Source organism: Geotrypetes seraphini, chromosome 13 (assembly GCF_902459505.1).
Source record: "Geotrypetes seraphini chromosome 13, aGeoSer1.1, whole genome shotgun sequence".
Lineage (NCBI taxonomy): Eukaryota > Metazoa > Chordata > Amphibia > Gymnophiona > Dermophiidae > Geotrypetes > Geotrypetes seraphini.
Window position 1 is genome coordinate 31,967,625 of NC_047096.1, and position 24,949 is coordinate 31,992,573.

The following is a 24,949-nucleotide window of genomic DNA, read 5'->3' on the forward strand; positions in this document are numbered from 1 at the left end:
CCACAACTGCAGAGTGCTGAGGCTGTAGCTTTAACCACTGTGCCACACTCTCCCTGCAGTATCTAAAGTTTTATAAATAAAGTGACGTGCAAACCAAAGCTCTTTGATCAAGCAGGATTCAGATTTCAGTTTTAAACTGTGCCCATCTCTATTGTGCATTGATAACAGAAGAGAGTTGCATGGCTAGTAAACACAATCTGCCGCCTTGTTACTCTGTAACAGCTCATTGTTCTGCAGAGTACAAAACCCTGACACAGATTCCTGCAGGTGGTTTGAGAATTGGTGCCAAAGGTTGGTTGTTTGAACTGGTTATTTTATCAAAAAGAAATGTTTTGGGTGTTTGCTTTTGATTTAGCGTGTTCAGGCCTTTAAAAAAAAATAAATAAATAAAAAAAACCTCTCCAATCCTTGACTTTTCTTCATGTTCCCTGAGAAATAGCCCCTGTCCCTGAGCTGAGAAATGGAAAAGTTGGGGGAGGGGGGTGTCATCTGGAAGGCAGGCACGGTCCTTATCAGAGTGCCAAAAGGCTTCTCCAGTGCAGTGGCTCGCTCACCCAGGAGTTCTGGACAGAGGGCTGGCTACATATATATAGCCATAGGAGTAGGTAAATTTCTAAGGGCTAGATTCTCAATGCAAGCAAGGGTTGAGTGTGGGCTTGTGCAAACACAGCCAGACACACTCACGGAAGGTAAAAAAAAAAAAAACAACAACTCTGAGTCTCGTTACCTCACAGGGCCGGGCACACAAGAAACAGTCGTATTCAAGAGGCAAAAGTCTTGAGATGGGCCAGTGGCTGACAGGACCCCAAAACATCATCCATGGCCGGTGATTGCCACACCCTAAAACTGTGCGCAAAAGTAACAAGTAACAAGTTCTGGCCCCAGTCAAACCTCAGAGAAGGGTTCTCAAATACGCAGCAAAAAAGGTACTTTAGGTAGGGTTACCAGATTCCCTCTTTTAAAAAAAGAGGACATGTAGCCCCGCCCTGAATATATTGGCTGGGACCTGCAGAGTCCCCAGTGGCTGGTGGATGTTGAATTGGCCCTAGAAATTCAGGATATTCAGTACCAGTACTAGCCACTCAAATTTGGAATTTGCTCCTGATCAACATAAGAGAAGAAAAATTACTTAGCAAGTTTAAAAGTCTCCTAAAAAGTTGGCTTTTTAAGGACGCTTTTAACTGATTCATCTAAATCTTATGATTTTACAGTGGACTAGGAATACTGCCAAGTGAAAATTAAGTGGGTAACCTTCCCCAACCTCTTGTTTCATTACCTATCCCTTTTTATTTGTTTTTGAATTGTATTTAATCCTCTTTTTTTCACCTCCCTTTTCCAAACATATTATTTTATTAAAATTAGTACTAATTGTCCTGCTTTTTTTTATTTTAACCTAATCTTTAACTAAATGTAAATCGCATTGGATTTGGATTTTGCGATCAAATCAAATATTTTAAATAAACTTGAAACTTGACATGACTTGGCAGTGAATATCTATGCCTAATTCTGTCTGTGGTGGTTTGTGTTTTTAAAAAAATGTTGACCTCAGCAGACTAAATATCAACCAGTGTATTTTTACTACTTTCTTTCTTTCTTTCTTTTTTTTTTTTTTTTGGGGGGGGGGGGCTGAAGATTTGCTTTATTTTTTTTTCACTGCTAGACTCTGTCATGTTCTTTGACTTCGGTAAAGTCAAAGTTTTGTTTAGGAACAGCTATTGTGTGGACTGTTTTTGTGTTGGGTTTTTTTTTTTTAAAAAGGCTGTGGACAAGAATCTCAGTCTCAAAGTTGCAACATTTTCCTTCCTAATCTGCAGCTTCTCAAGGTGGCTCCTTGACTGTTGCAAGACACTGGGAAAGAGGGTTGCATAAATATAGACCACAACTACACATTCCTAACATACTACCACGAATCTCTTGCAAATGGCAGTCTGCGCTGCACCATTTTCAAAAACACAGGTGGGTGACTACTGCAGTCAAGGGTTATTAGTTGCCAAAAATAAAAGGGTCTTTTTCTTGGGGGTCAGGTCAGGTAGCATCTGTGTTATTCCTTTACAAGCCAAATCTGAAGGATGCTGCAAGGAAAAAAAAAAAACCAACTGATCTAGAGATGGGCTTAAGGCTTAACCAGGATCTCTCTCAACCCTATTGTTGAACTATGAGCTTCAAAAGAGTAAGATAATTGTAAATTGCATGTCCTTCTCCATGAAGCTCAGGAATCGCAAATGTTGTAATTACATTTTATTCTGCATTATGTCATTTTATTGTAGCATTATTAACTTCTAGGAAGTTGTTTTATTCTTAAGTACAGTAACATTATTTCCCCCCCCCCCCCAATTTAAGGGCTCTTTTACTAAAGGGCATTAGAATTTGGGCTTAGGGTATCTTAAGAACATAAGCAATGCCTCTGCTGGGTCAGACCTGAGGTCCATCGTGCCTTGCAGTCCGCTCATGTGGCGGCCCAACAGGTCCAGGACCTGTGCAGTAATCCTCTATCTATACCCCTCTATCCCCTTTTCCAGCAGGAAATTGTCCAATCCTTTCTTGAACCCCAGTACCGTACTCTGCCCTATTACATGGGACTTTTACGCATGCTAAGTCCAAATTCAATGCGGCAAGATTCAGGGTGCGCTGCCAGGGATTTTCTGTTTTTTTTGTCCTGCAGGCTGTGAGTTTGTGTTGCCATTAGTGTACAGCACATGCGAGAGCATTTACGAGGGGTTGCTGAAACATTCTCTGCCCAACCAAAAAGAGAATGATGTAGAGCCATGAAACTTACAAGTTGTTCCGCACGTTTCTTGACACTTTTCGTTCCAATTATATGAAATGAAGCAAAAAAGTGTCAAGAAACGTGCGGAATAACTCATAAGTTTCATGGCCCCACATCGTGCCCTTCTTGGTTGCGCTGAGAATTTTTCAATGGCCTCTCGTACTTCACCCTATTTAAGAGGAGCTAAGTGATTCAGTGTTAAGTCTGCATTATCCAGTTAGTGTGTCATTCAGAACACACTAGTTGAATAATGCCTCTATACCACCTCCAAAATATTGAAAAATAATGAATGTGCAGTTAGCAAATGGAAAAGGTGAAATTACCACAAATCACTTTAACATGTTTTGTAGGGGTTTTTTAATGCACACATTTAGACCTTATAGCATAGAACTATGATGGCAAATAAAAGCCATATGGCCCATCCAGTCTGCCCGTCCAATAGCATCCACTATCTCTTCCTCTCCCTAAGAGATCCCACAAGCCTGTTCCATATTTTCTTGAATCCAGACACAGTCTTTGTCTCCACCACCTCTACTGGGTGACTATTCCATATATCTACCACCCTTTCTATAAAAAAAAAACATGTTTCCTTAGATTACTCCTGAGCCTATCACCTCTTCATCCTATGTTCTCTTACTCTAGAGTTTCCTTTCAATTGAAAGAGACTGGTCTCATGATATTTATGCCATATAGGTATTTAAACATCTCTATCATATCTCCTCCCTCTCACTTTTCCTCCAAAGTATACATATTGAGATCTTTGAGTCTGTCCCCGTATGTCTTATGATGTAGACCACCAACTATTTTAATAATAATAATAATAATAATAAATTTATTTTGTATACCGCCATACCCAGGGAGTTCTAGGCGGTTCACAGCAGTTAGATTCAATACAAACAGTGCAGTTGCAGTTGACAACAAAAAATGAACAAAGCAATTATAAAAGTTAACATGCTGGTTATACGTCTACAATTTAAGTGAAGGGAACAAGAAAAAAAATACATGCATATGTACAAAAAGTACATGCAATAAGTACATGTAGCAATAAGTACATGCAGCAGAATACATGCAATAGATATAATAGATACAATAAGTACATGCATACAATTTAAGTAAGGAGAAATGCATACACGCCATAAGGAAGGAGCATACAAGGAAAAATGTATACAAGCCGACTCCATCCTGTTTATATCTTTTTTTTGAAGGTGTGGTTTCTAGAATTGTACACATTATTGTAAATGAATTCTCAACAATGTCTTATACAGGAGCATCAATACCTCCTTTTTCCTACTGGCCATTCCTCTCCCTATGCATTCAAGCATCCTTTTAACTTTTGCTGTCATCTTTGCAACCTGTTTGTGCAACGTAATTACCGTATTTTCACGCATATAACGCACGCGTTATACGCGTTTTTACCTACCGCGCATACCCCTCGCGCGTTATATGCGTGAGCGCGGTATACAAAAGTTTTAAAACATAGTTCCCACCCCCGCCCGATTCACCCCCCCAGCAGGACCGCTTGCACCCCCATCCCGAACGACCGCTCGCACGCGCTCCCACCCGCACCCGCATCCACGATCGGAGCAAGAGGGAGCCCAAGCCCTCTTGCCCGGCCGACTCCCCGACGTCCGATACATCCCCCCCCCGGCAGGACCACTCGCACCCCCACCCCGAAGGACCGCCGACTTCCCGACAATATCGGGCCAGAAGGGAGCCCAAACCCTCCTGGCCACGGCGACCCCCTAACCCCACCCCGCACTACATTACGGGCAGGAGGGATCCCAGGCCCTCCTGCCCTCGACGCAAACCCCCCTCCCCCCCAACGACCGCCCCCCCCAAGAACCTCCGACCGCCCCCCAGCCGACCCGCGATCCCCCTGGCGACCCCCACGACCCCCCCACCCCCGTTCCCCGTACCTTTGGTAGTTGGCCGGACAGACGGGAGCCAAACCCGCCTGTCCGGCAGGCAGCCAACGAAGGAATGAGGCCGGATTGGCCCATCCATCCTACAGCTCCGCCTACTGGTGGGACCTAAGGCGCGTGGGCCAATCAGAATAGGCCCTGGAGCCTTAGGTCCCACCTGGGGGCGCGGCCTGAGGCACATGGGCCCAACCCGACCATGTGCCTCAGGCCGCGCCCCCAGGTGGGACCTAAGGCTCCAGGGCCTATTCTGATTGGCCCACGCGCCTTAGGCCCCACCAGTAGGCGGAGCTTTAGGATGGATGGGCCAATCCGGCCTCATTCCTTCGTTGGCTGCCTGCCGGACAGGCGGGTTTGGCTCCCGTCTGTCCGGCCAACTACCAAAGGTACGGGGAAGGGGGGTGGGGGGGTCGTGGGGGTCGCCAGGGGGGTCGCGGGTCGGCTGGGGGGGCGGTCGGAGGTTCTTGGGGGGGGGCGGTCGTTGGGGGGAGGGGGGTTTGCGTCGAGGGCAGGAGGGCCTGGGATCCCTCCTGCCCGTAATGTAGTGCGGGGTGGGGTTAGGGGGTCGCCGTGGCCAGGAGGGTTTGGGCTCCCTTCTGGCCCAACTACCAAAGGTAAGGGGGGTGGGGGGGGTCGTGGGGGTCATCAGGGGGATCGCGGGTCGGCTGGGGGGCGGTCGGAGGTTCGTGGGGGGGGGCGGGCCGTTGGGGGGGGGGGGGTTTGCGTCGAGGGCAGGAGGGCCTGGGATCCCTCCTGCCCGTAATGTAGTGCGGGGTGGGGTTAGGGGGTCGCCGTGGCCAGGAGGATTTGGGCTCCCTCCTGGCCCGATATTGTTGGGGAGTCGGCGGTCCTTCGGGGGGAGGGATGTATCGGACGTCGGGGGGGGGGCATCAGGCTTTCAGGATGGGGACAGACCTTCAAGGGGGGACAGTGCACGGAAGTCAGGGGGGGTGAACGGAGAGTCGGGACAGCGCACGGAAAGTCAGGGCAGTGCACGGAAGTCAGGGGGGGGGTGAACGGAGAGTCGGGACAGCGCACGGAAAGTCAGGGCAGTGCACGGAAGTCAGGGGGGGTGAACGGAGAGTCGGGACAGCGCACGGAGAGGCGGGGCAGTGCACGGAAGTCAGGGGGGGTGAACGGAGAGTCGGGCAGCATGCGCGGTATAATCGTGAGCGCGTTATACCAAAGTTTTTGTGCTTATCATCGTGATTTCTGCGCGCTATACACGTGTGCGCGTTTTATACGGGTGCGTGTTATTTGCGTGAAAATACGGTATATCCCTCATCAAGTGATGTCCAGCATAATAATATCCCTGCTATTCTCAATATTTGACTACTGCAATCCAATCCTGCTGGGCATTCCAAAGTACATGATTAGGCAGATTTAAATAGTATAAAATGCAGCAGCAAGATTTGTACTGGGTAAATCAAAGCATACGAGTGCCACCCCACTACTGAAAGAGTTACACTGGCTCCCAATCGAAAGCAGGATGAAATTCAAAATCATGTTACTGACACACAAAATCATTCATCTTTCAGAACCGCAATACCTAGCAACCAGACTACACAAACACACACCAACACATGCTCTGTGATCGAGCCAGGAATACCTATTGAAAATACCCTCCTTTATAGACATCAAATACAAAAGTGTCAGGACAAGAATGTTCTCAGTGATGGCTCCAAGGTGTTGAACGCCCTTCCAAAGGAATTAAAACTAGAAATGACACCAGAAAGTTCCCCATTTTGGACTTAGGCCCTCTTCAAACTTGAGGCAGCAGATTTATGGCTGGTAGGGCCCCATCAGCTGAAAAATGTGTCACTGGAGCCCAAGCCTGCGCTCCCTGAGCAGCAGGAAGCCATCAGTTTATGCATTAAACTGTAAGAACATAAGAAGAGCCTTACTGGGTCAGACCAATGGTCCATCTAGCCCAGTATCCCGTCTTCATGGAGGCCAATCCAAATCACAAGAACTTGACAAAAACCTAAACTAAACTAAACTAAACCTTAGGTTTGTATACCGCATCTTCTCCACGATCGTAGAGCTCGGCACGGTTTATAGGACTAAGATAGAATGGAACTCCAAAGGATGATTGTGGATTAAGAGTAAAGGAGGGATAGAGGGTTTACGGTAGGTACCAGAGAGGGGGGAGGTGTTACATTTTTGAGAAAAGCCAAGTTTTCAGATGTTTTCGGAAGAGTTGGAGGGAGCTCGAATTTCGGAGAGGGGATGTAAGGTTGTTCCAGAGCTCGGTGATTCTAAAGGGGAGGGATGTCCCTAGTTTTCCAGCATGGGATATACCTTTTATAGACGGGAAGGATAGTTTTAATTTTTGGGAGGATCTGGTGGAATTGGGATTAGAGGAATTCCAAGATAGTGGAATAACGGGAGGAAGAATGCCGTGAAGGATCTTGAAAGTTAGGCAGGCACATTTGAAGTGGACCCTGGAGATTATTGGAAGCCAGTGAAGCTTGCACAGAAGTGGTAAGACGTGATCAAATTTACTTTTTGCAAAAATAAGCTTAGCCGCAGCATTCTGAATCTGTTGGAGTCTGATGAGGCTTTTCTTAGTTAGGCTTAAGTAGATAGAGTTGCAATAGTCTAATCTGGAAAGGATGATGGATTGTACAAGGACGGCAAAGTGTTTTTGATGGAAACAGGATCTCACTTTCCTCAGCATATGAAGGCTAAAGAAGCATTTTTTTTTTACCAGGGAGTGGAAGTACTCATTGAAGGATAGTGAGGAGTCCACGATGATGCCCAGAACTTTGCTTGAGAACTCAAGCTGTAGTGTGAGGCCGAAGGACTGTGGAATGGAGGTGGGTAAATGGTCTAATATTGGACCGAGCCAAAGTAGTTTTGTTTTGGACTCGTTTAGTTTCATTTGAACAGTGAGGGCCCAGTTTTGGAGGTTCGATATACTAAACTAAACTAAATCTTAAGTTTATATACCGCATCATCTCCACGGATACATATACATGAGGATATGTTCTCGGAGAGGTTAGTGAGGTTCGAGTCGGTCTCGAGGAGGAGAAGGATGTCATCAGCATAAGTGTAAAGTGTTTCAAGGGGGGATAGATGGAGGAGTTTCAGAGAGGACATATAGATATTGAAAAGAATAGGAAATAGAGGTGAACCTTGCGGGACACCATGTGTCGGTTTCCAGGGGGATGATGAGGTGCCGTTCATGCTAACGGTGTAAGAACGGGAACGTAAAAATTTTGAGAACCAGTCTAGTACTGTGGAGTTGATGCCTATCTCGGAGAGTTGGAAGACTAGAATAGAACCTAAATAGTACAGCATTCCATGCTACCATCCCATGTCTGTCTCAATAGCAGACTATAGACTTTTCCTCCAGGAAATTGTCCAAACCCTTCTTAAAACCAGCTACGCTATTTGCTCTTACCACAACCTATGGCAATGCATTCCAGAGCTTAACTGTTCTCTGAGTGAAAATACATTTCCTCCTATTGGTTTTAAAAAGTATTACTCTGTAACTTCATCGAGTGTACCCTTGTCTTTGTAAATCATGATGCGGTAAAAAATCGATCTATGTGTACCCTTTCCACACCACTCAGGATTTTGTAGCCTTCAATCATATCTCTCCTTAGCCATCTTTTTTTCCAAACTGAAGAGCCTTAGAGGGGCATAATTTAAAAAAAAGTCTAAGTCCCCTTTTAGCCTAAGCCCCTAAATGCTGAAAGTAGCAGCAGGGAAATGTCCATTCTCAAATAAACGTCCAAAATGAGGGTTTTTTTTTTAGAATGGTCTACCTCATCGTTCAGCAGTTTAATCGTCCAGACCACCACAACGTCTAACATTAAAGCATATTCCCAACCAAAAAATCGCCCAAGTCCCAAATGCCCAAAACAAGACCTTTTAGGTGAAGGAGGGGCCAGGCCTTCGCCTTGAAGCTGGATTTTGTAACCGTCATCTGTCAAAAACAACATCGGTTACAGAATCTCCCCCCCTGCAATGATCAAGGCAGGAGAGATGCCCAATCTCTCCTGCTGAGGTGTACTCCCGATATCCCCACCCCCCCTCGAATACTGGCAGGAAGGATCCCAGGCCCTCCTGCCGAGGCGCACCCCAAGAACCCCCCACCACACAACAACACTGGCAGGAGGGATCCCAGGCCCTCCTGCCAAAGATTGCTCCCATTCCCCATGAACCCCCATCCTCCTGAACAACCCCCCCACCCCGGACCCCAGACCTCCTCCCCATCACCCCGGACCCCCCACACTAACCTTTAACATTGGCTGGATGGATGGGTCTCTGGCCCGGCCGGCCCGCCATCCTCGGAATGGCAAGCTTGCCCTTTCCCAGTGCATTATGCGATGTACCGGGGAGGGGCCTATGGCCTGATTGGCCCAGTCGCCTATTGTTTATTGAAAGTTTCTATACCGCTACTAATGACTGGGGAGTCAATTCAGAGCGGTTTACCTGAGCTTCTGTAATGGTGTTACAATCCTTGAGCTTCCAAATGGTGTTACAATACAGAGCTTCTGTAGTGGTGTAATACATTTACATTTCTTTTACATTTAGTCTTTTACAGTAATTACTTACTAAAGGTACAAGGTATCACCTACATTCTATAGCAAGGAACTTGGAATGTGTATACATGGGAGAGCATAGATGAGCTATTGGCATGTCTTCAAGTGACGCATCGTGAGAAAAAAGCAGTGGGCTATCCAAAATGTACTTTATTGATTGACAGCACAATATGAACAGGTAGACTTGACACTGACAGTGTTTTGGTGAATTTTGGGTAGGATTAGGGCAAATTTATGATTTGGATATTTTCCTGCAATCATGGAACATTGCAGAAAATGTCTAGGGCACAACTTGGACCTTTGAGGCTAGACCTGTTTCAGTAACGAATAAGTGCCAGAAAGTTGGCCAAACTGGCCAGATGACTTGTTGGAGGCATGAAGACATGGCCTCCCTTACTCCCTCGGTGGTTACTGACCCCCCTCCTACTCCCCAAAAATGTGAATGTGCCAGCCTGTATGACAGCTTTAGATGTTATGGCCAATCTTATTAGAGCAGCAAACAGGTATCTGGAGCAACTTATTGGTTGATGCTGTGGACTGCAGAGAAGGGACCCAGATTTATATCCCACTGTAACTAGTACGCTTGTGGTGGTAAGTGTGAGCCCACCAACACCCTACTTTACCAACATATAGGTGATACCTGTAGGCATAAGTGCTATTGGGTACAGTAGGTTGTGGTGAGGTTTGGAAGGCATTGGAGGGTTGAGGAGGGATTTTGGAGGGTTATGATGTACCTGGACCCTTTATATGAAGTTCACTGCAGTGACCCCCTAGAGTGCCCCACTGCTCTACAAGAAATGCTGGACCCTCCGACATTCTAAGGGTTGGTTTTTGAATATGTTTTTCATTTAGCCAAGCTGATTTTTGCAAAACGTAAATTTGACCACGTCTCCCCACTCCTGGCCAATCTTCATTGGCTCCCAGTGATTTCCAGAGTCCAATTCAAATGCTCTTGCCTGGCTTTTAAGATTATTCATGGCATCCTTCCTTCCCTAATCCCACTTTCTTTCAACTCCTCATGCCCTGACTCCACCAGGACCGCCCATAAATTAAAACTATCCTTCCCCTCCCTACATGGTATTCTCCACGCAGGTAAACTGGGAAAATCATTTCTTTTCAAAATCACAGGTCTCTGGAATGACCTTACTATCCCGCTGTGGAACCTGAGCTCCCTCCATTTATTCCGCAAGCAACTAAAAACCTGGCTCTTCTCTAACATGTAATTTCTTTTCCCTTACTTTTCCACTCGATTTATAAACTTATGTAAACCTTTTCCTACCCTTTCTCATTTTTAAGTTCTTGTAAACTGTGCCGAGCTCTACTTCCGTGGAGATGATGCGGTATATAAACTTAAGGTTTAGTTTAGTTTAGTTTAGATTTGGATGGGTTGGGGTTTTTTTTTCTCAAAAATACTTCAAAAAGATGGGAACACCGAGGACAAATAGTCATTTGGTTTGAAAATGGTCATTTTCTCAACTGGATTTTTGGATGGTTTTCCCAAGACGTCCAAAATCAGATTTAGATGTCATATTGAAAATGCTCCTCCACGTGATGTAATAATGTGTATCCTGACTACAGATTTACAGTGTCCTCTTACTTCCCCTTATCGGACTTCTAGCTTATCAACCCAAGAGAAGTTTAATAAAAAAAACTCAAGATAAAATTGAAGTACTAATCACAGGAGGAAGCTGTGGAAAGGAAAGCTAATCAACCAAGCTGTAACTTAAGTAATCATGTGGAGCTCCTTTTTACATTTCCTTAACTTGTTTTGTTATTCTGCAATCCCCAAAGGATAATTTCACTGAAATTAAAAGCTGTTATTTAAGGAGGTGATTGTCACTCAGTCTTATACTGAAAGAGGAAAAAATAAATCACTTAAAAAAAGTTCTGGCACTTAGGCTCTCTTTTACAGTCAAGGTTTCTACCACGGTCTGGAGCACTAAATGCTCTGACGCTGCTCCAACGCTCATAGGAATTCTGTGAGCATTGGAGCAGCGTTGTATCATTTAGCGCTCTACCATGGCTTAGTAAAAGAGGACCTTAAATAGGTGTATTGTTCCAGAAAGCCATGACTAGAGTATGTCTTGTTCATGCTGGCAAGTACATGATTGGCAAAAAAGCACAATACTTGCTAACATAGTAACATAGTAAATGACAGCAGTTAACGACCTGGTCCATCCAATCTGCCCCTTATACTCATTAAAAAATACATGATTAGATTAACTTGTCTCTTCTTTGATATTTCTCGGCCATAGACTGTAAAGTCTGGTATTGTCCTAGGTTCCAAATGCTGAAGTTGTCATCCAAGCTCACTCCAGCCTATCCAACCATCCCGTTGTTTGCAGGACATCTACCGTAAAGTCTGGCCAGTAACATCCTCCTGTTCCATATTAGTGGAGTTCACATTGATACCCACCCTAGCCCATCCTACACCGAATCACCATATATAGAAATTTGTATGAAAACCTTTTTTTACTTGATATCTTTATGATATTATAAATGCATTAAATTTAATTAAAAAAATAAAAAATAAAGAACACACCATGCAGGCCTGTCCAATACCGGCCTTGGTTCTTTAATTTGCATCCTTCATTTTCTAATTAGAGATCCTCTATTTTTATCCCAAGCTTTTTTGAATTCCATCACCGTTTTCCTCTCCACCACTTCCCTCGGGAGGGCATCTACCACCCCTCTCCGTGAAGAAGAATTTCCTAACATTGCTCCTAAGTTTTCCTCCCTGTAACCTCAAATCATGCCCTCAAGTTTTACCATTTTTTATTCTCTGGAAAAGATTTGGTTCTAAATTAATGCCTTTCAAGTATTTAAACATCTGTATCATATCTCCCCTGTCCCTCCTCTCCTCCAGAGTATACATATTTAGGTCTTCCAGTCTCTTCTCACTATAGTACAATACAATTCAATGTAAATGTTTATATTCCACTACAAGCCATTAGGATCAGAATGGATTTTCATAAGCATCCTATACAGACAGTTAGCAGCTGAAGGTCTGTTAGCTAAACTAATAAAAGCCATACAACCAAATTAACATTATTCTAAAATTTTCTTAAGAAAGATTTAAACAACCTCCTGAATCTTAGGTAACAGGTCTCTGATCTTTTTTAAGTTCAATGAATTTTATTGAAATTTAATACAAAACAAAGAGATAGAAAAACATAGGAGTGTGTGGCGCAGTGGTTGAAGCTACAGCCTCAGCACCCTGGGGTTGTGGGTTCAAACCCCGTGCTGCTCCTTGTGACCCTGGGCAAGTCACTTAATCCTCCATAGCCCCAGGTACGTTAGATAAATTGTGAGCCCACCGGGACAGATAGGGAAAATACTTGAGTACCTGATTGTAAAACCGCTTAGATAACCTTGATAGGCGGTATATAAAATCCTAATAAATTCTATGCATAAATATAACGTGGCAGTGATACCATTAATCAAGGATAGTGGGAAACAAAAGAAAAAGGGAGAAATAAACAGATCTCGATACACATATTGAAAATGAAGCAATATCTGTATGCTATAGTCGGATTTGGGCTCCTCTTATTGAATATGCTAACAGGTCTCTGATCTAATGTTCGATGGAAGAACATTCCAGCATTTTGCTGCTTGACATGAAAACATGAAAGCGTATTTTGGTTGTTTTTTTTTCAAATAAAAGAATGGGCCTTGGACTACTGTATTACAAATTGTTTGATCCAACATAATTCATTAAAACCTTTTTTTGGTTGTTGTTTCTGGTGACTTTAGTCACCTTTTCCCGGAGATGGTCACAAATATCACTAAACCGTCAGAGATTCCTGAGGAAATTAAAAAATCATGGGATGGGGGCAATGTGCTGAAGTGGAATGGGAACCTGGTTAAACATGAGAAAACAGCAAATTTTCGCAGTGGAGAAAGATGAATAATGGAGTGCTCCAGGGATCTGTACCGAGGCCAGTGCTTTTTAATATAGGGGTCCTTTAATTAAGGCATGCTAACCGATTTAGCACGCGCTAAATGCTAAGGCATCCATTATATACCATATTTTCACACATATAATGCACGCGTTATACACGATTTTACAAACCGTGCATAACCTTGCGCGTTATACGCGTGAGCGCGTTTTACAACTTTTTTTTTACATAGTTCCCCCCCCGACGTCTGATTCACCCCTCCGCAGGACCGCTCGCACCCCCACCCCGAAGGACCGCTCGCACGCACCCCCACCCGCACCCCCACCCCGAAGGACCACTCGCACGCACTCCCACCCGCACCCTGAAGGACCGCTCGCACCCCCACAGCCTCCCGACCCCCCCCCATCATGTAGAAGCTCCTACCGGTGTCCTGCTGCTTCCTCTTGGCGGTCCCGGCCCTTCTGTGAGCCCTGCGCCTGCGCTGCTTCCTCTTCCGAAGGGCGGGACCGCCGGAAGAGGAAGCAGCGCAGGCGCAGGGCTCACAGAAGGGCCGGGACCGTCAAGAGGAAGCAGTAGGACACTGGTAGGAGCTTCTACATGATGGGGGGGGGGTCGGGAGGCTGTGGGGGTGCGAGTGGTCCTTCAGGGTGGGGGTGCGGGTGCGGGTGGGAGTGCGTGCGAGTGGTCCTTCGGGTGGGGGTGCGGGTGTGTGCGAGCGGTCCTTCGGGGTGGGGGTGCGAGCGGTCCTGTGGGGGGGTGAATCGGACATCAGGGGGGGGCATCAGGCTTTCAGGGTGGGGACAAGACTTCAAGGGGGAGAGGAGAGTCGGGGCGGGCGAAAGGAGAGTCGGGGTGGCCAGAGGAGAGTCGGGCCGGGCAAAAGGAGAGTCGGGCGGCGACGGGAGAGTCGGGGCAGCAAGCGCAGTATACAGGTGTGCGCGGTATAAAAATTTTTTTTTACATATATTTCGGTTTCCCGCGCGCTATACCCGTGTGCGCGTTTTACACGGGTGCGCGTTATCTACATGAAAATACAGTATTTGGCCAATACAGTACTCCCCCGATATTCGCGGTGGTTCCGTTCCAGGAACCCCTGAGAATCTTGAAAAAACGTGAATCTTGAAAAACTGCTTTGACACGCAGCTTCGGATTGGTAAGGCCTGACTTTAGTGCAGGAAGAGGCGGTCGGAGCATACCGCAAGTGATTTCCTTCACTCGCCAGCGCTCCGGCTGCTCTCTCCTGCCCGGTCATTCGCGGTTGGAATATACCACGAATGACTGGGACCGCAAATCGCCGACCGCGAATGACCGGGGGAGCATTGTATATACTTTCTTACTGTGGCCCCAAAAGACTCTGTTTTCTTATGTGAAATCAGAAGTGTGTCAATTCTACGTGGGCTTCCACAATCCACGTGTACCATCAGCACTATGCATAAAGGTCATTTCTTTTCGAGGCTTATTAGATAGCTCTAAATTAATTAAAGCATGTTGCAAGACATCACTTATGAGTTATATTTCTGTTTGTTAGAGGCATTTATGGTGTGCCAGTCTGAATCAAGCTTGTTCTTGCTGAATTACAATAAAAGAATTAACTATTCTTGCTGTTTTTTCTCTCTCACTCATGTTGAAATGTGTGTGGCCTGGAGAAGGAACATATAAACTCTTTTGTTAATAGAACAAATAAAAAAATTTATGGTAGTATTTAACAGCGGGCTTCTCCTATTTTCTAACCAACCATTTCATTTTAGATTTTATTTGCTTTGCAAAATCAGCTCTACGGGCCGGATTCCACAAATGGCGCCAGTATCTGTGGCCACTAAAAAAACAGCTGCCAATTGCATGTCAATCATGCAATGGCGTTGTTTTTAGAATCGCTGCTTCCTTAAACATAGGTGCTAGAAATGGAGGCCAGGCTTTTTGAGGCCTACATTTCTGGCCCCTGTGTTTGACATGAATTCCGTGTATGGAGGTGCCTAAGGTCATTTCCGGCATTAGCCATGCCTACTTCGACCTTAGGCATTCTAAGTCATAGATGAAATCAAGGTGCTGGTTTTGAAGATGCCGATGGGCGCCTACATTTTTTAAAATTTTAATCATTTTTTTAATGTCTTTACTAATTAACTCCCCCTTTACTATGCTGCGGTAGAGATTTCTACCGCAGCCCGGAGCACTAAATGTTCTGACGCTCATAGAATTCTCACGAGCGTTGGAGCAGCACCAGAGCATTTAGTGCCCCAGGCCACAGAAAAAACATCTACCGTGGCTTAGTAAAAGAGGGTTTAAGTTAGGCAGCGATTGGGTACCTATTGCGGCGTAATTTAGGGCGCTGCTTATAGAACACGTCTCCAGGGCAGGATTAACCAATAGGCCAAGTAGGCACGTGCCTAGGGCCCGAAATGGTCAGGGGGGCCCGATGAAGGAGGGCATCAACATTGTTTTTTCCAAACGGCGATGGGTCCCTCCAGCATCGATCGGCAACGTGGGCCCCCCCCGATCGGCAATGCAGGCCCCACCCCAATCGGCAGCGCAGCCCCCCCCATTGACGGAAAGTAAGACAAGCAAGCAACGTGGGTAAAAAAGGCAACGGGAACTTTAATTGTGTAAGCGGTGCTGCTTGCCCAAAGCTTCCCTCTGAAACAGCTTCCTGTTTCCGCCTGGGCGCATGGTGGGGTGGGGTGGGGCAGGGGGGCCCAGTGTACTTGTGTGCCTAGGGGCCCTCGACGAATTAATCCTGCCCTGCACGTATCTATGACAATATTTTATAGTGCATGCTCTGAATTTTGAAACCATCAGAGTAGATGAAATGCAGCGATACTTCTGGAGAAAAGCCCATAACAAGATCAAAAGCAGGTGAAACGGAGCCTAGTAGTCAAGTCTGTTAATATGTAACTTGGTGACATATTGGTTAGGCTGAATGAGGTCATTTATTCATCCTGTTCAGCCTTCTGCTTGGTGCCCCAGAAACTCATTGTTGGCTCTGCTGCCCAAACATCTGTGCAGTCATTAATTTTGACAAAGAAAGATCTACGGCTTAAAGTGGCTGCTCAAATGCTAAGAGTCACCATGTAAAAATGAGACCCCTGGATTGTCCCTGTGAGACTGCCCTTTCATTTCAAGCTCATGCCTACTCAACTTGCTGATTAGAAAGTCATTTAGTAGAAACCCAGAGTTACTGCAGAGTGGCAATGGAGTGTAAAGCACAGGGTATGTTCTGTCTGTGTTAGATCATGTCAAATTATGGGATACTCAAGTTTCAAGTTTATTACAAGTTTGTTATATTGCCAATTCAGACTTCAAGGCAGTGTACATCTAATAATTAAATTTAAAATAACAAAGGGATAACACATATAATTTACAATATAATAAAAATCTTTAAAAGCGAACAGTTTTCTATACTTATTAATACAGAGACAAACAAGGAAGAAAAACATAGAGTAAAAGATCGGGAAAGGGAGAGAACTACAATGTATTAAAGTACAGAAAGAGAAGGGAAGATACAAGAGGGAGGGGAAGATGAAAAGTTATGAGCTGAAAGAATTAAAGATGGAAAAACGTCCAAATAGTCTCAGTTTTGGAAGGTTTTACAGGCTTACACATCTTCCAAACTTACCGCCTCCTTTTATGAAGCTGTGCTCGAGGTTTTTCGCGCAGACCTGCGAGGTAAGTGCTCTGAGCGTCAGAGTATTTACCGCACCGGCTCACGCTAAAAACCTCTAGTGCAGCTTGATAAAAAGGGACCCTTAAAAATTAAGGATGAGTCACAATGGGGCCTTTTTACTAAGCAGTGCTAAATCGTGGCCAGCACTATCCCCCATGCAGATTTTTCCTGCATGATGAGGTCATTTTTTTTAGCGCAGAAGTAAAATGTGTGGCGATATAGCTGCACTAACCAATTAGCAGAGACCATATCTACTCTCCACCCCCAGACACGCCCCCAGTGCTAAAATCTAAATACAGCTGTCCACCTGGTTACAGGGACGCCTAGGTCTGCTCACATCACCCCTGTGCTTTGTCAGCTCCATTGGCTGCTGGTTTTGTTTAGGGTACAGAAAAAATATTGTCTATTGTTCATCCAGCCTTATATGCTTCTGCTCCTCTGTATTTTTTTTTAATATTTATTTATCATTTTAATACATCCCATTTACAAAGATGTTAAAGGCAATACAAAAGTATAAGCTCACTTAGTTAAAAAAACTAAGGACCAAAAAGTAAACAATGAAAGAAAAAAACATCTAATACAGTCCAAAATCTAAGGAGAGGAGACAAAATGAATAAAGCCCCTTGGGAAAAGGGACATATACCAAAGAAAACAAAAAAAAATAAAAAATTAGGAAATAGAGCAGTATTGTGATATTATCCTATCCATAACTTAATACCACATAAGTAACCTGTTTCAATCGGGCTGTGTAGAGATTCCTTTACCTTCCAGGAAAAAACCTAATTGGGCAGGTTCAAAGAAAATATATTTACTCCCTTGATAGGAGACAAAACATTTACAGGGAAACCTTAACTGGAACACTGCCCCCAAAGCAATCATCTTTGAACAATAAGTCAAAATTCTTTCCTCCTGGATTGTGTCCACTTTGAGACGTCTGAAAATATATATGCCCTTTCACTTAAATAGATGCTCTGTATTTTATAGGATCTTTGACTGTGTATTGTCCAAGTAGATCATTACGATCCGAGAATGCTATGTCATTGTCGCAGGTTAGGATATCAAATGTTCACTATGCTGATACTAGAGCAGGGCCGCTCAAGTCCGGTCCTCGAGATCTACTGGCAGGCCAGGTTTTCTGGATATCCACCATGAATATGCATGAGAGAGATTTGCCTGCACTGCAGTCTTGGTATGCAAATCTCTCTCATGCATGTTCATGGTGGATATCCAGAAAACCTGGCCTGCCAGTAGATCTCGAGGACCGGACTTGGGCAGCTGTGTACTAGAGCAGTGGTTCCCAACCCTGTCCTGGAGGAACACCAGGCCAATTGGGTTTTCAGGCTAGCCCTAATGAATATTCATGAAGAAAATTTGCATGCCTATCACTTCCATCATATGCAAATCTCTCTCATGCATATTCATTAGGGCTAGCCTGAAAACCCGATTGGCCTGGTGTTCCTCCAGGACAGGGTTGGGAATCACTGCACTAGAGCATCTAATGTCACAATTGCGGGAACGAAGTTGTAGCCTTTCTGGCTGTTTGCGGTTATATGCTAATAGATGGAATTTAAAAAATCTTTAAGACCCATTTGTCTGCAATCACATTTTTGTTGTCTGTATAATTTGGAGACTCTATTATGCTGGATAGATCAGTGATTCCCAACCCTGTCCTGGAGGAACACCAGGCCAATCGGGTTTTCAGGCTAGCCCTAATGAATATGCATGAGAGAGATTTGCATATGATGGAAGTGATAGGCATGCAAATTTGCTTCATGCATATTCATTAGGGCTAGCCTGAAAACCCAATTGGCCTGGTGTTCCTCCAGGACAGGGTTGGGAACCACTGGGATAGATTGTGTCATTGAAGAGATTTTATAGACTACTTTAGCCAATGAAACATGGAGGCTACAGTTGGCTAGTCCCCCCTCCCCCCCAATCAAGAAAACGATAGGAAGAACACAATAGGATATAAATAGACAAGGCCCAGAAGCCTGGAAAACTAGACTCTGAGGAAGATAATATTTCAAAGATAAACATAACAATCTACCACAGCTCTTCTAATGATTAATCACTATACATCTAAACCAGGGGTCTCAAAGTCCCTCCTTGAGGGCCGCAATCCAGTCGGGTTTTCAAGATATCCCCAATGAATATGCATGAGATCTATGTGCATGCACTGCTTTAATGCATATTCATTGGGGAAATCCTGAAAACCCGACTGGATTGCGGCCCTCAAGGAGGGACTTTGAGACCCCTGATCTAAACATATAATCTAGTAGTAAAGTGCTCAGACCACATAACCATAAATTAGATGATAACATCTAACTGTGGTTATTATAGGGACCATCATAGCCTTTACTGTCCCTAACCCAACCCTAAACACACAAAAACGATTATAAAATAACTTATCTGCAATCTCTGTCGGGTTGGGAGTTCGATAACCACAGTTACCAAACGTGCTAGTGCCAGTGCTCAAAAAGTGCAACAGTGCCAGTATGTAAACTTAAATCGCCATGGTGTTCATATAACCGAGTCTTGAAACATCTGGCAGTGTGACCAATATAGGTGGTGGAAAGTGTGCAACTTGTGGTGTTATGCAAGAGGGCACGGCTGCACGAGTGCCTGGCAGAAGAGTGGTGAAATTGCACTCTTTTACAACATGTGAAACAAGAGGAGTGGTGTATGGGGTGACGTGCCCTTGCGGGTTAACCTATATTGGTCACACTGCCAGATGTTTCAAGACTCGGTTATTTGAACACCGGTCCAATATCGGTCACAAAAAAAGAAGTTGACATCCTGACCCACCATTGTGCCAAAGAACCGCATAATTTTGATGACTTTGTGTGTTTTGTGCTAGAACACATTCCTGTTACCCCACGGAGGGGCAATGTGAAGAGGCTTTTGTACCAGCATGAACAGCGCTGGATTTTCTTTTTGGATACTACCGTATTTTCTCGCATATAACGCGCGCATTATATGTGGTTTTTACAAACCGCGCATACCCTTGCGCGTTATACGCGTGAGCGCGTTGTACAAAATTTTTTTTACATAGTTCCCCCCCCCGACGCCCGATTCATCACCCGGAAGGAGCGCTCGCACTCCCACCCCGAAGGACCGCTCGCACCCCCACCCGAAGGACCGCTCGCACCCCCACAGCCTCCCCCCCTCCCCCATGGAGAAGCTGTCTACCTTGTTTCCGGAAGCCAGCCCAGCTGCTTCCTCTGCCGGCGGTCCTGCCCCTTCTCAGAGCCCTGTGCTGCGCTGCTTCCTCTTCAGGCGGTCCCGCCCTTTCTCTGATGTCAGAGAAAGGGCGGGACCGCCGGAAGAAAAAGCAGCACAGCAGGGCTCAGAGAAGGGGCGGGACCGCCGGCAGAGGAAACAGCTGGGCTCGCTGGCATCCGGAAACAAGGTAGACAGCTTCTCCATGGGGGAGGGGGGTGAAGCTGTGGGGGTGCGAGCGGTTCTTCGGGTGGGGGTGTGAGCGGTCCTTCGGGGTGGGGGTGCGAGCGGTCCTGCGGGGGGGGGTGAATCGGACGTCGGGGGGGGCATCAGGCTTTCAGGGTAGGGACAGGACTTCAAGGAGGAAAGGAGAGTCAGGGCGGGCGAAAACAGAGTCAGGGTCTCCAGAGGAGAGTCGGGGCGGGCGAAAGGAGAGTTGGGCAGCATGCACGGTATACGGGTGTGCGCGGTATATAAAAATTTATGTACGTAAATATGTGTTTTTTGCGCGCTATACCCGTGTGCGCGTTTTACACGGGTGCGCGTTATCTATGTGAAAATACGGTATTTGGCCTAATGGCCTTAATCAGCGGGTGGAGTGGTTGGCATTCTTTGGATGAGTGACAGTTTGAAGAATGAATGGCAGTTGTATGGACGAATGACAGCCGTTTTTTGGCTGTTGCTATGACACTGTAACCCGGAAGTGCTACTGGAAGTTGGATCCTGCAGTTCCTTTTTAGCAAGGGCGTTTCTTGTGCCGGTGTGCACGGAAGAGGAGTAAAGTTTTCCAGCTGATACATTCCCTGAGGAACCCTTTGAGAAGCGAAACAAGGCACTTGGAAGATTGGGCATGGATTCTGGATTGTACATCTGAATAGTGCCACGGTGTTTTCATCTAGTCTGGCCAGACATTTTCTACCAGTACAGCACGACGTTTCAGACCATGGTCCCAAACTAAGTAAAACTTTTTTTGCTTTTCCTGTGCACAGTGATGGGTATATTACCCTTTTGATAATTACTTTTCAGTAGTGATGGGGTTTTTTTTTTGCCAGTGATAGTACATAAGCAGCTTGGACTTTAAACAGTATTGAAGTTGTTTACTGCTGCATTGAAATTTTTGAGGTTTTTTCTCCACTGGTTTGTGAAATGGTTATCGGGGGAGTATAACCCATTTCTGGGAGTAATATTTTGTAGTTAAATTTTGGAATTTTTTCTATTACTCTTTGTTTTTTCCTTGAGAGACGTTTAAATACCTACATGGCGTAAATGTGTATGAGTCGAGTCTCTTTCATTTGAAAGGAAGCTCCGGAATGAGAGGGCATAGGATGAAGTTAAGGGGTGATAGGCTCAGGAATAATCTAAGGAAATACTTTTTTTTTACAGAAAGGGTGGTAGATGCATGGAATAGTCTCCCAGTAGAGGTGGTGGAGACAGAGACTGTGTCTGAATTCAAGAAAGCCTGGGGTAGGTACATGGGATCTCTTAGAGGGAGGAAGAGATAATGGTTGCTGTGGATGGACAGACTGAATGGACCTTTGGCCTTTACCTGCTATCATATTACAAAGTTTCTATAACCATAAAACTCTGTGACATCACAATGCAAGTGTAAAGAGACCTAGCCAATAGGGAGCGTAAGAGATAATGGTTCCTGCAGATGGACTATTTGGCCTTTATCTGTCATCATGTTACTATTATTTCTATAATTATAAAGTTCTATAACATCACAATGCAGGTGTAAAGAGCCCTAGCCAATAGGGAGAGGAAGAGATAATGGTTTCATACCACGAGATAAGGGACCCCTCAACTTTTAAGAGTGGGATTTGATATTATATAAACTTATGTTTAGATAGTTGTCTTTTTTGCCGTTTTTATGATAATGCAGGTTTATAATTTAAGCCGCTTAGGCTATTAAAACGGATAATAAATAAATGGACGTCAGAGTGTTTGCTGCTACTGCGGCTTTGTAAACAAGGGGGGTGGAATAGCTAAAATACCATATCAAAAAATAATACCAGTGAAATACCTACATGAGAACATTCAGATAACAATGATACAATGCTAATGCTTTTCTACAAAATAGCTTAATATGTAGCCGAGGGACCAAATGCAGATATATAAATGGAGACAAGATGGATAGTACAGGGAAAATCTGTTCTACTGATCTGGGATCTTGTCAGGTACTTGTGATCTGGACTGGCTACTGTTGACATGGAGGTAAAGTAGCTTTTCTTAGCAGGTAGGTGCATCTTTGATTGTTTGAGAATGTGGTACTAATTATGGTTATATTTGCAGTGGCAAGCGAGTTTTTGTGAGATTCCATTTAGTGTATTTGGTGGTGTCTTTGCGATCCATCCGTCAGGGATGTGGAAGCGGGTCGTTAAGGAGCTGGGTTTGTAAAGAGGAAGGTTTTCATGGCTTTCCTGAAGTTCCAAAGATTGTCTAGAGATCTAATAGATGGGGGGAAGGTGTGCCATAATTTAGGTAAGTAATGAGAATAAGAGCGTCTTCTGACTGTTTCAGACTTGAGTGAACGGCCAGGTGGCAGGATCAGCCGTTTTACTGTTCAGGATCTCAGTGATCGGTTGGGGACATAAATTTGTAGTTGCGATGTAGTTTGGTGTTATCTTGTGGAAAGTCTTGAAGGCTAACACCCAGGTTGTAAAAGCGCATCGTTTTTGGATAGGCAGCCAGTGCATGGAAATTAGTACAGGGGTGACTTGGTTGCGGAAGCCCAGCTTCTTTAGGAGTTGGATTGCGGCATTTTGCACCCCTTGGAGATGGGAGAGTGTTTTTGCTGGTAGGCCCACTAGTAGAGCATTACAGTAATCTAGTCGGGATAATACAAACGCATTTAGTAGCTGGGCAAAATCGCTTTCTGAAAAATAGGCGCGGATGCACTTTAGTTGGTGAAGGTAATAGAAGGATGAAGACACTAATTTTGATAGATGGATCTGAGAGTGACAGGTTTGAGTCGAGAATCACTCCTAGGCTGCGGATGTTGTCTTTGGCCTTGAGGGTGTCATTTCCCCAAGAAAGAGATGGGCGGTGGAATGCGCAGGTGTCCTTGTGTTCCAGAGAAGCTCTGTTTTTGACGCATTGAGCTGTAGTGTATTTGCTGTCATCCAGTTTTTTAATTTCTGTTAGGCAGCAGTGAAGTTTTTTTATTTGTGCATCTCGGTGTTGACCTAGGGGAAGGTAAAACCGTATGTCATCTGCATACGAGTGGATTTTGATTTGGTATTTTCCTGCGATGTCGAGTACTGGTTTGACATATAAGTTGATGAGGAGTGGGGATGCACCCTGGGGCACTCCGTAGCAGAGAGGTTTTGGTTCTAAGGAGGATGGTTATTCATCAGCGATGGCATCTGAGACCTTTCCACTTCTTTGCTAATTACACATTTGTCGGAGACAGCTGTGTCTGAAAGTCCAATTGTTCTAGTTTGTTTTGTAACTTTGAGGACTTTTTCCATTGGTTTTGCATTAGTGCTCCAGTTGGATGTAGCTAGACAATTGACCCACTCTTCTTCCTTCTCCTCCATAGTGATTCCTCTGTCCTATTAATCTCTTTCTCCTCAACAACGCATTTCCGGTCCTATTAACTCTCCTCTTCCCCCCTTTTAAATTCAATCAATGTGTACCTCGCTTAATCTATTGTAAACCGCATAGAACTTAACGGTATTGCGGTATATAAAATGTTATTGTTATTATTATCACACAAGAACTAGAGGGAAATGTCAGTTTTAAAAACTTAACCTCTGTTTTACTAAGGTGCGCTATGTGTTTTAGCGTGCACTAAATATACACATGTGCTAACCGCTAACGCGCCCATAGACTAACATGCATGCGTTAGGGTTTAGCGCGTGGTTAGTGTGCGCTAAAACATTAACGTACCTTCGTAAAAGGAGCCCATGGATTCTAAATCAGTCCAAAGAGAAAAGACTGGAAAGACACGAACTGGATTTCGTGGACTAATTGTTGAGGTATCCTGAAGGGTTGACTTTTGCAAGCAACACTCTAGAAGAGCATTTGAAGCTTTCCATTCATCCATTTCCTCAAAAGTCACGTCATATTTGATTTGGCAGCACCGGCTGATTCTTGCAAATGCTTTGATATCTTCTAAAGGACAGACATTTATTGCAACAGAAAAGTAAACACATTAATCTCATTAGCCTCGAAACACTGCATACAGGCCTTTTATTAATTCATCAGATAAGTCTTATCGGTGGCCATTGATTTCCTGCCTTGAAAAGGATCAAGCTATTTTAATTGTTAGAGAAGCCCATGAGCCCCTCCACTACCACTTTGAAGCAAATGCTAAATTTGAATCACTATGTAGCCAAACTTTCCCTTATAGAACAGATTAAAGAGCTGTAATTCACTAAGGGCTAGATTCACTATGCCCACTGATCAAGTCCCGACCCTTTAACGCCCCCTTTGCAACCCGATTTTCCTCCGACCCGATTCACTAACCTCTGTCCCGATCTGCGCATGCAAATGAGGGGGAATGGCATTCAAATGTAAGCAGGCAGCGATTCACTAAACAAATCTGGAACACCGACTGGGTTGGCAGCACCGAGAAAAGAGGTGTGTTTAGAGGAGGGAAAGGGCAGGCGGTGGGCGGGAGGTGGGCCGACCTACACCTAGGCGTACAACACCTATAATCAAAACAGTTAAAGGTTGCCTAGTCGGCACTTAGACCTTTTTCACTTAGACGAAATAAAACCAGTTCTAAGTGCTGAAAAAGGGGCCGCTGGCGCCATCAGTTCAGCGGCCCGGCAACCTAACCATCGCGGCACTACATTACGGGCAGGAGGGATCCCAGGCCCTCCTGCCCTCGACAACCCCCCTCCCCCCAATGTCCGCCCCCCCCCAGAACCCTCGATCGACCCTCCCCAGCCGACCCGCGACCCCCCGGCCGACCCCACCCCACCCCA